Source organism: Platalea leucorodia (assembly GCF_965183815.1).
Source record: "Platalea leucorodia genome assembly, chromosome: 2".
In the NCBI taxonomy this organism is placed as follows: domain Eukaryota; kingdom Metazoa; phylum Chordata; class Aves; order Pelecaniformes; family Threskiornithidae; genus Platalea; species Platalea leucorodia.
The window spans coordinates 72,382,843-72,397,400 of record NC_138824.1 but is presented as its reverse complement, the minus strand read 5'-3'; the positions used below and the strand labels follow the sequence as shown (position 1 = coordinate 72,397,400).

General features: G+C 41.0%; 1 protein-coding gene across 1 annotated transcript in view; it reads left to right on the top strand.

Annotated features, from left to right (window-relative positions):
- ATP10A (ATPase phospholipid transporting 10A (putative)) overlaps positions 1–14,558 on the top strand; it is a gene marked incomplete at its 3' end in the record, with an annotated part of 117,149 nt that overhangs the window by 32,643 nt on the left and 69,948 nt on the right. The gene's annotated exons all lie outside the window — the stretch shown is intronic.

Sequence of the window (14,558 nt, the reverse complement as noted above, 5' to 3'; positions counted from 1 at the left end):
TCCTTACAAAGGCTTCTCCTTAGTTAACCTCACAGTTATGGAACTAAATGCAATCCATTTAATGTCTGGAAAAATGTTTTTATCCATAAGAGGAGTCGTAAAAAAAGATATCAATCATGAGGTGCCAACAAGAAAGATCACCGTCTACAGAGGTGTGGCAAAAGCTAGATAAGGAGGAGGAAGGTGCTTTGAAGAGGATTTAGCTTTCAGCTGGATGTAGCAAAGAGGAGCCATTGGGTTCAAAGTTATTAATTGCTGAGGATAGAGAAGGAAAATGATTGTAGCAAAACCAGTGTGGAAAAAGGATGGAGGCAAGACTGGAAATGAGTGTCTTGGTAAGAGTTTGGCATTAGGGAGAGAAAGGCAGGCACACTTTATGTGGTGTTTTTTTATGATGGGGAGAGGAGGAGTGAAAAATAACTCTCAGTCATGGGTTTGAGTAGTAGAGATTAAAATAGTGATGAACAAGGGAGAGAGAAAAGTCTGCAAAGGAAGTTTAAGGATTGGACTTTAAATGTGTTAATATTCAGCTAATTTGAAGACCTGTGTCGTCTCTAAAAAGCTGTGATTCAAATTTTTTAATTTCTTTTTGACTTTCTTACAGACTTGTGGGAGAAAGGTTCAGGGTAAAATATTCTTTTGTTAGGTCTGCAACTTTTATCTGCAGGACTAGATTGGTTTAATTTGGAATAGCACATTGAGAGATCAGATTGAAGTTGAGTTTTAAAACTTATGTTCCTGCCTTTCTAAGCTAGCTTCTGCCTAGAGGTTGTGACACGAACGTTTTGGTCTCAGTCTATGCCAGGCTGCTGAGTGCTGCTTTTTCTGCCCACGACCAGGGTGGCCTGCCACCTGCTGAGGTGTTTCAGATCTCACCAGCTCTTTTAGGCTGTTTGTTCCCCCTCCATGTTTCAAACCCTTTCAATAGTCTCTTTGTAATTGCTTGCTCTAAGCTCAGTTTCTGGGTGTTTCAAAAGCGGAGTTGCTTGCAGCCAGTCACTTTCTTCTTTCGGCTGCAGTAAAGACCTTGAAATTTATTTTTTTCTAGGGTATTGAATTTCAGTGTTTTATCATTTTTCCCCCGAGGAAGGTATGAATGTGAACTACAGAGAAGTTTTTTTTCTGGAGTTTGGCCAGAAAGAGTGCTTTCCCCCCTGAGTTTAGACATATATTTAGGTACCTTGCTGAATTGGGGCCAAGATTTGTAGCCTGGTTTTGGAGTTCAGTGAACAATAAATGAAAATCATGCATGAACATTTTTTCTAATTGTGAGAATAATATTTGCAAATAATTTATTTAGTAATTGCCAAAAAAAATTGAGCTTGATGAATCATAGAATCACAGAATCGTCGAGGTTGGAAAAGACCCTTTCATATAAAAAGAACCAAAGCGCAATATCCATTCCTATTAGTTGGCGCACTTAGATTTTAAATTCTTGAAAATGAATTAAAAAAGAGTTTCCATGAAACAGTGTTCACAAATGACACTATTTCTTTATAATAGGGCAATAGTGAAGAAGCATTTATATTCTTGTGTTCATGGATTTGTTTAAATATGTACAGATATGTACATATCTGACAACCAACAAGCTCTTGAAAATATTCAGGTTATAACTGCCTCAATACTTTTAAAGAAGTGTGGATAATTATTATGGAAATTATTATGGAAAGATATACTTTGTTGTGAAATGTATTGTCTAGTAAACTGATGGAAACAGGCTATCAAAATTTATATTGATGGTGTGTCATTCTTTATAAATTGCCCTTTTTATTGATGATAGTTCAGTAGTTGTGGACAAGTAGCAAAGATGACTTGCTTCCCTGCAGAGCTCTTTAATTACAAGGTCTTTGAATAACTATGTTAACAGGTTGAGATCTACTGTCTGCGTTAGCTGACTGTACCTTATAATTCCATTGGGCTGACTATAATTCATAGTCATTTTGATTGTAAATCAGTGGGACAGGAAAAGAGTGCATTTATCTCTGTGAAAACAAAAGTGTTACTCTAGCTTAGTATTTCATATTCAACTACACTCATTGACTGGCTCCAGTAAGTTTGGAATATTAATGAGATGAAGACCAACATCTTTAATTCAGGGGAAGCAACAGATAGTGTGAAAACAGGGGCTCTGAGTATAGTCAAATTGACATTGAAAACATTAAATGAATTCTTATCCTGAATTTTGTATATGTAGGTGCCAACAGTAAAGTTGTTGAATCTGAACTACTCAAATGTTACTAAAGGCATCTTACATTTCCTTTAAATAGTAGAATTTTGCATTTTGTGGTTCGCACTTCTTCAATATGGGTCTCTATTATTTACTCTCACCAAGAATTTTGAATATAAAATTTGCATCCATAGACATACTTGTTTTGACTCAAAGTTTCAAAGATTCATATCACTGCATATGATTTGCATGGAGTTTGGTCTTCTAATTCTTCTCTGATGAAAGTGAGGAACATTTTTATATTCTGTGAATTTCTGTAAAACAACCTTATATAAGGCTGAATTCAAACTGCATCGGGACCTAGAGCATAGCAAATTGAGGCTTATGCACACCCCATATGTGTACTCAGTCATGAATATTGGGAAGTGCTCCCAAGTGCAGTTTAGATGTAGCCTTATCGATCTTCATTAAGAAAGCATTCTTGGGAAACACCTTGTTATTATTTTATACCAGAATTTTAGAGATTTTCAGATTTTTATTTCATTTTGAGAACAGTATGGTAATTTAAAAATCTCTTAGTACTAAGATATAGCCTGAGGCTGTTTGCTTTTCCTCGCATTAGTATTCTTGTCTTGTTGGGGCAAGCGGTGATCCAGAAATGTAAAGACAGGCTACATAACCTGTGAGAGCAGCTAAATATAGAGAAATTGGCTACATATAGCCTAAGATAAGTCACTATGTTTAAAAGTTCAACTGTGCTTTTCAGATCAGCCTGAAGTACAAGTTAAGGCCTATTCTCCTGCCAGCTACATGGAAGAATTAGGATTCTTCTGAGTTGTAATGCCTTTTACTGCTCCTTCACTCTTGGGGATGTACTGATGCTGGAGATAGATGTTTATGCTTCAGATCAGGGGATCCCCAGGGATTTATACTGATATTACTCCTCACAAAGTGACTTTGTAGATCTAAATTAAAAATGTCAGGCAGTTCTTCCACTCTGGCTACCAGTACAAGCACTAGTGAGAGCACTGCAGCAACCTCCAGCTCTTCCATGTTTGGTTCAGTTACTGTGATAGAGATGTCTCTTCTGAGAAGTCTCATAGCTCTTGTGTTTAAGAAACTGCATGGAGAAATAGCAACAAAGAAGAGATAATAATAGTAAATACTAAAAAAAGGCTTCAAATAAAAAGATCCTTATGTTCATATTTCAGGTCCTTAGCTGACCCTTTTGTTCCTCCAGATTAGGAAGCATCTTGTGAGAACCCAGTTACCCAAAAATTGCTGACCTCCTTTCTGCTGAGCCATAGTCACTTAGGAAGACGTAAGTGTGGTGGAGCCTGAGCAATAACTCACAAGTGAAGCGTTATCTCACCCCACTGAGAATTTGTATCGGGGTGTAGGGCAACCAGTCATACCAGTAACGGAGCTCTAAAAGCAGTGTGTAGCATCTGATGAACAAAAGTTTGCCAGATGCTACTGTGATACACGTTTTGGCCAACTTTTGAATATTCTGGGGCCTCTTTTGTTCACAATGTAGCATTCAAGGTAAGGTCACTGTTTGCGCACAAATCCTGCCAAACCTTTTTTCCATCACAGAAGCACACAGATATGTCTAGTTTGCTTTGCCTGCTAGCCAGTAGGCATCCACAACTGCCCGGTAAAACTGCCCACATTGCCGTACCTGTCTGGGCGTGTTTTGTGCAGGCATCTGACTGAATAGATATGGAGATAGACTGCGGTTTTATCCACGATAGCATGTTAAATCTCTCTTTGTACCTCTCAGTGTCAACAGAGGTGTGCCTGAGCGTGTCTGAGTTTGAGGTTTCCCTGTTTCTGCAATCTCCATTGAATGCATGTCTTCAGACAGAGAGGAAAGTAATTCCTCAGTAACTCTAGAGTTAAATAAAATTCATAATAATTGACAAATGAGTACAAAGAAATATGCTTCCAATATCCTTGCAAATCAGTAACCCATATATTACACAGTTTTGCACCTTAGTTTCAGAGTAGAAAGAACTGTTAACATGTTCTGCAAATATATAGTAGCATCCAACTTTGTTTTCTTCTGCAAGATTCATCCAATAATATTACAGCCAAAAGGTTTTTTCTACTTTTTTAAAAATCATTGCCAGTTCTTTAAGCCGTTTACTTTTGTGCGGCACTGAAAGTAGCAAAGTCTTGTGTAGGGGCTAAAGCTAATTTCTGGAATTGCAGCCAGAAGAAATTTAGAGGCAACAACATGCAAAAGCATCATCTCGGTTGTTCCGAATGCAAGCATTGCACCCTGAGACCCACTGAGATCTCAGGTGGTATTAGGACAGGTAAATATTTTTCCTGTCCTCAACCTGAACTTTAGATTGTCCAGATGAGAACATCCAGATGAGATGGATGTCGTGGGTGGATGTTACCCAGACAAGAACTGAAATAGAAGGAAAATGTAAAACTTTATAATTTTCAGGAAGAACTGGAGAAGATCGAACACTTAACACTTCAGTCTGAGACGTTGATTTTGCCTGTTAAATGTGAAAGTGGTGAATTATTAACATTCTTTTCACTAATTGTCTTGTTAACATAAAATAGCTGAACTATGTTAACTTCTAGAGTGCTTTTGTGAAGTGATTAGATAACTTGACACAGTTTGGTGGAGAAAAATTGTTTCCCAAACTGAACATCAGTGAACAACTCCATCAGGGCTGTGCATGTAATTAGCAGGAAATACCTTTCCTGATAAAAATCCTTTCAACTGTTGCATGCTTAGCTAAAAGAACTGGAATGATTTTTCAGATAAAAACTGTTGCATTTAGGAAGCACCTCTGTTTAGCAGTTCTTTACAAATGGCTTTTTGTGTATACATACTGAATATATTAATGCATATTTATGGCCTGGGTCAGGCAGTCCTGAGATCAAATCAGGCAGGTGTGTAGAACCAGAAGAATGAGAGGAAAAACATTTCCACTGAAGTGTCTGAATCTGTTAAAGAATTGGATTTCCCTCATTAACTCTGCAGAGCCATGCTAAATCTACCTTTTAAGATGTACTCAAGATACGAAGAACTCCCTTGAAATGGTCATCTAATGATTACACTGGCTTAAATGCAGTGGGAGAGCACTGAACGGAGGATTTAGTCCACCAAACTTATGCATCTAGCTTGCACCTGAATTTTAGGCACTCAGGTTTCCTAAGTGTCTCCATGCCATTAATTATTGGTTTAGAGGACAAGGAACCTGGAAGAATTTTACATAGAGCTCATGTCTTACCAAAATTTGACACCTAAGATCTCCCTTGGAAGAGTTCCTGCTTTTATCTTTAATTGTTTAGGAAGCAAGCACAGATAGAGGAGATTTGTGTCATTAGGTGTCTATAATTTGAATGGGTTCCCTTCAGGCAGGGGATTGTTTCTCCTTCCATGTTTGCATTATACCAAGCTCAGCAGAAGCTTTTTGCAGTGGCTTGGGACACCACTGTAATGTAAATATTAAATCTTAATATTCGTGGTGGTCCTGAAATTCAGGATGAAAGGCTGACCTGGCTGCAGGCCCACTGCTTAGGTAGCCATCTCCTTTGCATCTGTGTTTTTTTTCTCTAGGTACCAGTAAGCAATGTCAAGTGCAAGGATTGTGTTTGGTGATGCTCAGAAAGAAGACATCAGAAGATGAGTGCCTGTTGCATTACTTTATTCAGGAGAGAAGTTCTCATATATCAAACTATCAAAAGCTTTGTGGCTGTAGTATGGAGGTGCCTGACCTTGTAGCTTTTAATGTCTATAGGACTGGATGCAAATTATATCCAGGCCATTCTTCCACTTCTTCCACCTCCTTGTGTGATATCCATTTGGGAAGCCTCAATACTAACCATTACCTATCAATCCTGCTAAGTATAAGCAACTGGTAGTCTTCTCTCCCAATATATCTGTTTACTGGAAGAGTGATAGGAGTTTATTAGCATTTTTGGCAGTAAACATAGGAGTGTCGAAAATCATACCACTTAAAATTAATACTAGATGTCTCTCTGAAACAGTCAAGAGTTTTAAAATCAAGTTCTGGAAGACAGCTTTTTCTTTCTTTAGTTTGTGTAAAGCTTCATTACATGTTCTGCTTTTATGTTTCATGTTGTTATCGCAACAACAAGCTTCTTGGCTGAAAAATCGTTTATTCCGGGTAGTAAATGTTTCATTATAGTGAACAATAGTGAGGTTTCTTTCAACATGAGGTATAATGGAAATAACACTGCCAAGAGAAGTTAAATTATTACTTGCACATTATAAACCTGAATCCCTGAGGTTTCCTGGGTACATTTTTTTCATAGCAAGTTTGACTTGTAACAGAAAAACTAGCCGTTTTCACAAAGTGTGAGTTAAATAAAAGGCACCTTTATGCCTCGTCATTGCACATACATTTGCTTCTAGCAACTATAACATACATTTGCACTTGCTAATCAAAACAAAAAAAAAAAACACACCAAGAATATTTGAAGTCCATGAAAACAAGAAAAATTTTAAGTGCCCTTAATGAGTGGAAGTGTCGATCTGCTGGAGGGTAGGAAGGCCCTACAGAGGGACCTGGACAGGCTGGATCGTTGGGCCGGGGCCAACTGTATGAGATTCAACAAGGCCAAGTGCCGGGTCCTGCACTTGGGTCACAACAACCCCAGGCAACGCTACAGGCTGGGGGAGGAGTGGCTGGAGAGCTGCCTGGCAGAAAAGGACCTGGGGGTGTTGGTTGACAGCCGCCTGAACATGAGCCAGCAGTGTGCTCAGGTGGCCAAGAGGGCCAATGGCATCCTGGCTTGTATCAGGAATAGTGTGGCCAGCAGGAGCAGGGAGGTGATCGTGCCCCTGTACTCGGCACTGGTGAGGCCGCACCTCGAGTGCTGTGTTCAGTTTTGGGCCCCTCACTGCAAGAAGGACATGGAGGTGCTGGAGCGTGTCCAAAGAAGGGCAACAAAGTTGGTGAAGGGTCTGGAGAACAAGTCTTATGAGGAGTGGCTGAGGGAGCTGGGGTTGTTTAGCCTGGAGAAGAGGAGGCTGAGGGGAGACCTCATTGCCCATATTCTGGGCATTATGTAACCTGCTTTGGCGTTAACTTATGCTACATGTTTTTCCTTCATTCTACAGCTACCTGAAAGGAGGTTGTAGCCAGGTGGGGGTCGGTCTCTTCTCCCTAGTAACAAGGGACAGGACGAGAGAAAACGGCCTCAAGCTGCGCCAGGGGAAGTTTAGGTTGGATATTAGGAAAAACTTCTTCACCGAAAGGGTGGTCAGGCACTGGACCAGGCTGCCCAGGGAAGTGGTTGAGTCCCCATCCCTGGAGGTATTTAAAAGAAGGGTAGACGTGGTGCTCGAGGACATGGTTTAGTGGTGGACTTGGCAGTGATAGGTTAACAGTTGGACTCAATGATCTTAAGGGTCTTTTCCAACCTTAATGATTCTATGATTCTATGAAAATAATGTGAAGATTAAGGGGTCTATTTAGAAACTTCGGTCGTGGAGAGACTTTGTTCTCTTCAACATTTCTCAAGAACATACTCTGTTAATCTGTTTTGTCTGATTAATATCAGATTCAGAGCCTCTTCATGATTTATTTTCATAGAAACAGATGTTATCGTTTGTGGTGGAATGGAGACATATTCTGGGCATTATGTAACCTGCTTTGGCGTTAACTTATGCTACATGTTTTTCCTTCATTCTACCACAACATTGTAATTGTACCCAAATGGTTCTCAGCACGTTTCCATAGATACTTAGCATGTTCAGACTTTGTGTAATATATGCCTTGGTCTCATAGATAGCTCTTGTTTTTAAACTCTGAGATCTGCTACACCTGTAGTTCTCAAATTGTAATTGGTACTGATTATAACACCACAGTTTTGTGCACATACTTCCCTGCTCTCCACCCACTCTGCTTTTGTAGCCTGTGATGCGTTATGCAAACTCCCTGTTTGCCACCAAAGTGTTAATAGAGCGCTATGGGCTCAGTGTGAACCCTCTCCACATCTGCAGGAGTGTCGGGAGGAGAGGTGGAGGGTTGAAGGCGAGGGCTCCAGCCCAGGCGATAATTTGGGAAAACTGTATGAGGATGAAGGACCTGTTGAGAAACAGCTAGATGCTGGAGCCTCCCTAAAGATAGTTTGGCCTGATGTGGCACTTCTGTGCTTGCATTACAATTGAAGGTTCTCCTTCTAGAGTTGCTGCTCTGCTTGGGCCCTGCCAGTTAGCCTCAAGCTTTTTTAGTTAGCTTGATCCTAACCAGACGACTTGTCATGGCACTTGTAGCCAACTGATTTGAACACTTTTAGGTCACTGGGGGCAGAGGTGTGCCTGATACGTTCTTTAGCACTACCCCGCTCTATTTCTGCCTCCTGAGATGGAAAGGAAGGACTTGGCTGACATCAAGAACAGCTCCAAAGTGTGCCCTGTACACAACAACTCTTTGACCTGTCTTTTGTGGAGGGCTTTTCGTCTCCCATAGACTTAATTCCTTGCTGTGTTTCTTTTAAAGCTTACTGGTTCAATAACCAACCTCAGCTGGCAGGGAAGGCAAAGGATTTCTTTTGAAGTGAAGACAATTGTTACTTCAAAAGCAGGTCAGCGGATGGGCTTGGACTGGGAAACAACATTTCATTTGGATGTTTTGAGAGGCTTAAAAACCTCTGGGTTGCAGCCGCAACCTGTGTAGGAAGTGGTATGCTGTGTAGGCCAGACTGAGCACCCCAAAAGCTACAAGGGAACATCCTCTGTCTTTTGCTAAAGGTCTTCTACAAGCCCTGCTGAGATGAATATAGGAGCCTTGGTTGGGCCTAAGCTAGTCCCAGAAGCACAGGTGCCCCAAACACTCACTGGAATTGGCAGAGCAAATCTGCATCAGCCATTCCCACTCATTAACTGTAATTTTTGTCAGTGGAGAAGTATAGGAAGCAAGAAATGATTGCCTATTAGACCCATATTCTCAATTTGACATAAAATTTCTAGTATGCAGGCCTTGCACAAGTGGAACAGATTATAGCTTCATGGCCTTCACATTTCCTACCAAGTATTGCTTGTGATATTTTCCCCAGACTTAAAAAAAAGAGAGAAGAGGGAAGATTCCTCTTAAATTTTATGTATGTGTAGTTTTGTTATCTCCCTTTAAGTATGATCATTTTGAATAATTCCTTATTATACCAAAACAGTTAAAAGCCATTCCTAAGAAGGAAACAATTGTTTTTGTAATGTTTAAGTAGAGACAGTTTGAAATATTCAGCCTTTTGTAGATAAAAACTGATGTCTGCATGGCCAGAAAAGCAAAATTATGGGCATGATCTTTATCAGCTCATTCTGCAAAGGAGAACAGAAGAGGGAAAAGCATAGTTAATAGGAAAAGAAAATGTAATTTCTGAGTTTCTGTGTTTCTAAATTTAAAATTGAAATTAAAAAATAAATCAATATTTTTCATTTTGTTTAGTTTTTGCTGTTAACCAAAGCCAATCTCAAATTTGGCACAAACCTGCAGGCTATTCTGCTTCAAAACAGAGCATAGGCCAAATATATGCAGTTGGTAGACTAATACAAATTTTTAATAACAATTAAAGTAATTTTCTCTGTGTTCATACACTTGAAAGGATGTTGCAGACTTTCCCTTGTATGTTCGAAAGCGGATATGCTGGGATAATCGCATTCCATTGTTGCGAAAGAACATCAACCTCTAGAGGAGTTTGACTTCTGCCAGAGCCACGTTTGCTGTTGGCTAACAGTGTTGATGTCGATGCAGCTGGGCTGGCTGACTTTTTAGCCATCCATCTTTAGATTTCAGTCAATGTCTACCTGTAGAGAGATGCTCAGAAAAGTGAAAGCACTGGCAAGTTCTGCTTCAGATTGTGGCAGAGAGGAGCATGAAGATCTACGTGACTATGGGTTTAAACCACAGCTGACCACATTCTTTGCATGCAAAGGTCTTAGTAAAGATTAGGTTGTGTGCAGGAGGCTGAACATTTTTAATATGCAAGCCCAAAACAACATGTTACAGTAGCTGGGCATAGCTGTCTGAAATTACTAGTTCATCATGGTGATTTAACTGGAGAGTACCTACAGTATCTGTTCTTGTTGGAGAATGGCAGTAGTTCATGACAGTATATTGATTTGGAAGACTTTTATCTAACTCTCCAGGATTGAAAGATAAGAATTAATCTCTCTGACCTCTTCCTGTGGTTCATCATAGTTTGCAGCTTTGGCTTCTTGTAGCATCAACCTTAAGTCTGTCATAGGTACGAAAACATATCTTCAGGCTTGTGATAAGCAAGGGCAGGTAGAACTAGAGTTGTGGGGTGTTAGCTTCTGGCCTAAATATCCATGGCAGCGGTTCCCGGAACTGTGGGAGGGGGCTGGACCGCTAACTGAGATGCTGCCTCCCAGTCCTGTGTTCCTGCCAGAATTCTTTGAGCCCTTCAACAGAATATTCCAGGAGGTCATGTCATGTTTACTTGCTGAAAGCTTTTGTTGAAGAGTCCCTTGCAAGCAGCGCCTGAAACCCTGTGCTGAGACTGCAGAGGACTGTTGTCGACCACACAGTAGTGATGGAGCCAGGACAAAGCAAGAATAAATGGCAAGGTCCCGGAGAAACAGACCAAGGCATCTGTGTTTGAAACAGTAATTTGTCAGCTGGGTAATTACAAAAGGAAAGATAGTAACATCTGCAGATCATTTTAGGTTATTAAGGTCCAGAGGCAGGAAAGCCTTTCAGAAGCAGCTACCAGGTAAATGGACAGACAGTACCCTGCCAGGAAAAATCGTACTGACTGTTGGATGAGTAAAGAGTACTCATATTGCTGCATTTTGTTGATGTTCTGTAAGAGCGCATAGGGTGTGGTCTCTATTACCTAAATGCCTGCAGGTGCAAGGAGGTGGTCCCTGGGATCTGGCATTCATTCCAGTCCTGTGTGTCGAACTGTTGGTATCCTCCAAGCCTGGCCATTACTGTGAAGAGCTCAGCTGAAGCATCTGCTTAAATGTTATGTTTGCTATGAAGTTGAAAAGTGTACTGAACCAGTTGAAAACAACACCAAACACGTAATGATGCACATATGCTCACCCATGGACCTACGGTGTTTAATGCAGGTTTTCTATCACAGCAGACCAATGCAATGTACATCATTAGAGACATAGAAGAGGCCCTTCCGAAGAGCGACTGGAAGAATAATGTCTGTGAGGACACACTGAGGCAAAACTGCTCAAATCCCTGAACTTCAAATGAAATTTAAATCAACATTCTTGTATGCCACACCTTACAAACACAAAGGAAAGCTTGAATTTTAAAGACAGCCTGTCTCTTCTAAGTGTGGCATTCCTAACTCTCTATATCATATAACTTCTGCAATTTACTGGCACAATATACCAGCAAGAATAAACATTCAATGGGCAATATAAAACTTGGATGACAAAATCCTGTCTCTGCACAAGTCAATGGCAAAACTGTAACTGTATCAATGGGGTCACTTGGCGTGTTTGCACTGGGTAGAGGTATGACAGTTGGCTCGAGGTGAGCTAACCTGCATGTTCAGAAGAGTAGGCTGAGCATTTTAAAGGAATGCTCCTAAAGGACTGATGTATTTATAGCGCATCTAGTATCTGAACTGCCCTATCTGAAGACAGTGTTGTGCCATACTCTGCAGAGAGTACTTGCAGTGACCACTCAGTGACTGCAGTGAGACTAGTCTGAGCTCAGAGCTGTGCTAGAGGACATAGAGCAACCCTGGCTGAGGAGGATTAGGAAGTAATTTTCCATGCAGACAGTATTTTCCATCCACTACTGGCCCTTGTTAGCAGAGAGCTTATCAAGTGGAATACCAGGCCAAATTGTTCCCATGTGTCTGATGAAGGGGGCTCTGCCCCTGGGCCCTGGTGTGTGTGCAGGAGGCCTTGCATTCCGAGGTTCACTGAATCACAGAATGCTTTGGGTTAGAAGGGACCTTTAAAGGTCACTTCGTCCGACACCCCTGCCATGGGCAGCGACATCTTGCACTAGATGAGGTTGCTCAAAGCCCTGTCCAACCTGACTTTGAACACTTCCAATGATGGGGCATCCACAGCTTCTCTGGGCAACCTGTTCCAGTGTCTCACCGCCCTGATCATAAAAAGATTTCTTCCTTATATCCCATCTAAATCTACCCTCTTTCAGTTTGAAACCATTGCCCCTTGTCCTGTCACTACAGGCCTCGGTAAAAGGTCTCTCTCCATCTTTGTCATAAGCCCCTTTATATATTTGAAAGCCTCAATAAGGTGTCACCAAAGCCTTCTCATTCTCAACTCCATTTATCCCAGCAGAGCCATTTGGCTTTGTGTTGCTCGATATCCACCCTTCCTGCCACAGAGTATATAGTTGTGGCAGTTGCTGTGGGAGATGAGGAAATGCTAAAATAGCAATGCTTTTCAAACAATAGAAGTTAAATAAAAAATTGTAGTGCTTATAGCATAGTACGGGACTATGTGCTATTTTTAGCCTGATCATACTTCTATACTGCTACTCATTGTACATACATTTGAACGTCACCCAGTTTCACCATTAAATTAGAAAGGATAAGGAGCAACGGCCACATGTGACGGGATTTAGAGTTACAGATTGCATGGCTAACAAACCCTTCAGATCTGTGGCGCGGTGATTTGTACTACGTTATGGCACACTGGGTTTCAAAGCAATTCATACTTATTACCAGGAAAAGTTAAATGTTGGTTTTGGCCTGAGTGCGAAGGAAATGGGTAATATCAGCAGCTAATATATAAATTCCTTTCCCTCGTTAGACTGTCATGTTTTACACTTGGTTCTTATTAATCCTTTTCAAGCTTTATCAAAATAGAAATCACAGCCATAATTTTCATTCCTCCCTTTATAAACTGGATGTTAGGAAAGGACAATGAAGAAATTCTGGGAGGTAAAACCTGATCTGATGCATCCTTGTTGTGCTACCTGACACACTATTGTTCAGGATTTAGGCTAAATACATGAATAAAAGCCAATTAAGTTACTAATTCCTGTAATACCAGTGAAGGCATGACAAGGATGAGTTAGGCATGGCATGACTATCAGCAACTCCAAAGTAACAACATTGGCAGGACTTACATGATTCCGCTTAGTTACAAATCTATTCGCATTACTACTGAAAGTGATGTATTTTAAAATAATATACTTTAAAGAACATAAAATAGCTGCCACCACTCTCCACCCCCTATCAGAATCCCATTCTGCCAGTTAAAGTGCTGTCACAGGAGACTGCCTCTGGTGACAGTGACGGTGCCAGCACTGACAGCCATCTCGGTGCTCACACGGCAAAAGGCCTTCTGACAGCTTAGAAAAGTGTCAGAATAGCAGCTTCCCATTTTCAGGAGGTATTTTACCAAGTTAATATTGTGGCTGTTTTGAAATTAATTTCTTTCAAAAACACAACAGAAGCAAGCAATTTACACAAATGCCAAGAAAGCATGTGAGTATGTGCATGTCATGAAACTAAAACCTTGAATTTTAGCTAGAATTAATGAAGCAATCACCTGTTCCTGTTTCCTCTTGCTCCCAAGAAGTTGTTAAAAAAATAGCAAACTAGCATGACCTTTAAAACTAGAGAGGTTTAGTGGCTGTACCTAAATGAACAACATACACATTGGTGTTTCAGGTGGATAAATCTTTGAATTGGCAAAGAAATAACACTCCAGAATTAAAGGTTCAGAGTAACTAAGCAGAAATCAGCCATGTCACAGATGGTGCTATGGCTAGAATGGGGATACTGCAGAAATATTTAAAAGAAATGAGAGTGTCCTTTCCCAGTAGGGCAGTTGGGACTGCACTTTTCCACATGACATGTCCTTGTAATTCTAGATTTAGTAATGAATAGTGGAAATTCCTTTCCGTTACAGATTTTTGGCTCCTTCATCCAAACATCACGTGCAGCACTATGCAAAGTTTGTTCCTGTTGGAAAGAGGGAACAAGGGGAGGCTATCCGAGTATGCATCAGAGCAGGGTGCGTGATGGAGGACGTGCAGGAGCCGTGACAAGCAGGTGTCCTGTGCCCAAGCCTGTTCTCAGTTCCCAACTTGCGCTGAAAAGTCTGCGACTCCTTTTCACCTGGTACAGACAGCAGCCCCCTCCCCTTCATGGGGTCAGGCGGAGCATGGAGGGAGGGAAAGGAGAGTGTGTGAAGCTCCTGCTCTATCCTGCTTAGCCAGGTCTACCATCCACGTGTTGTCCTCTGGGCCTTAAAAGAGTGTCTTGGGAACTTAGACCTGGTTCTGAGTCGGTCAAAGTGGCCTCCTGGCAGTCTGCATTGCCTTTTCCCAGTATAACTTGAGAGTACCTGAGGACCTTCCAAAGGCACTGTACTCCTGTTGCAAATCAAACCAGATCTTATTGGAGGCACCCTAGTCTGTGCATT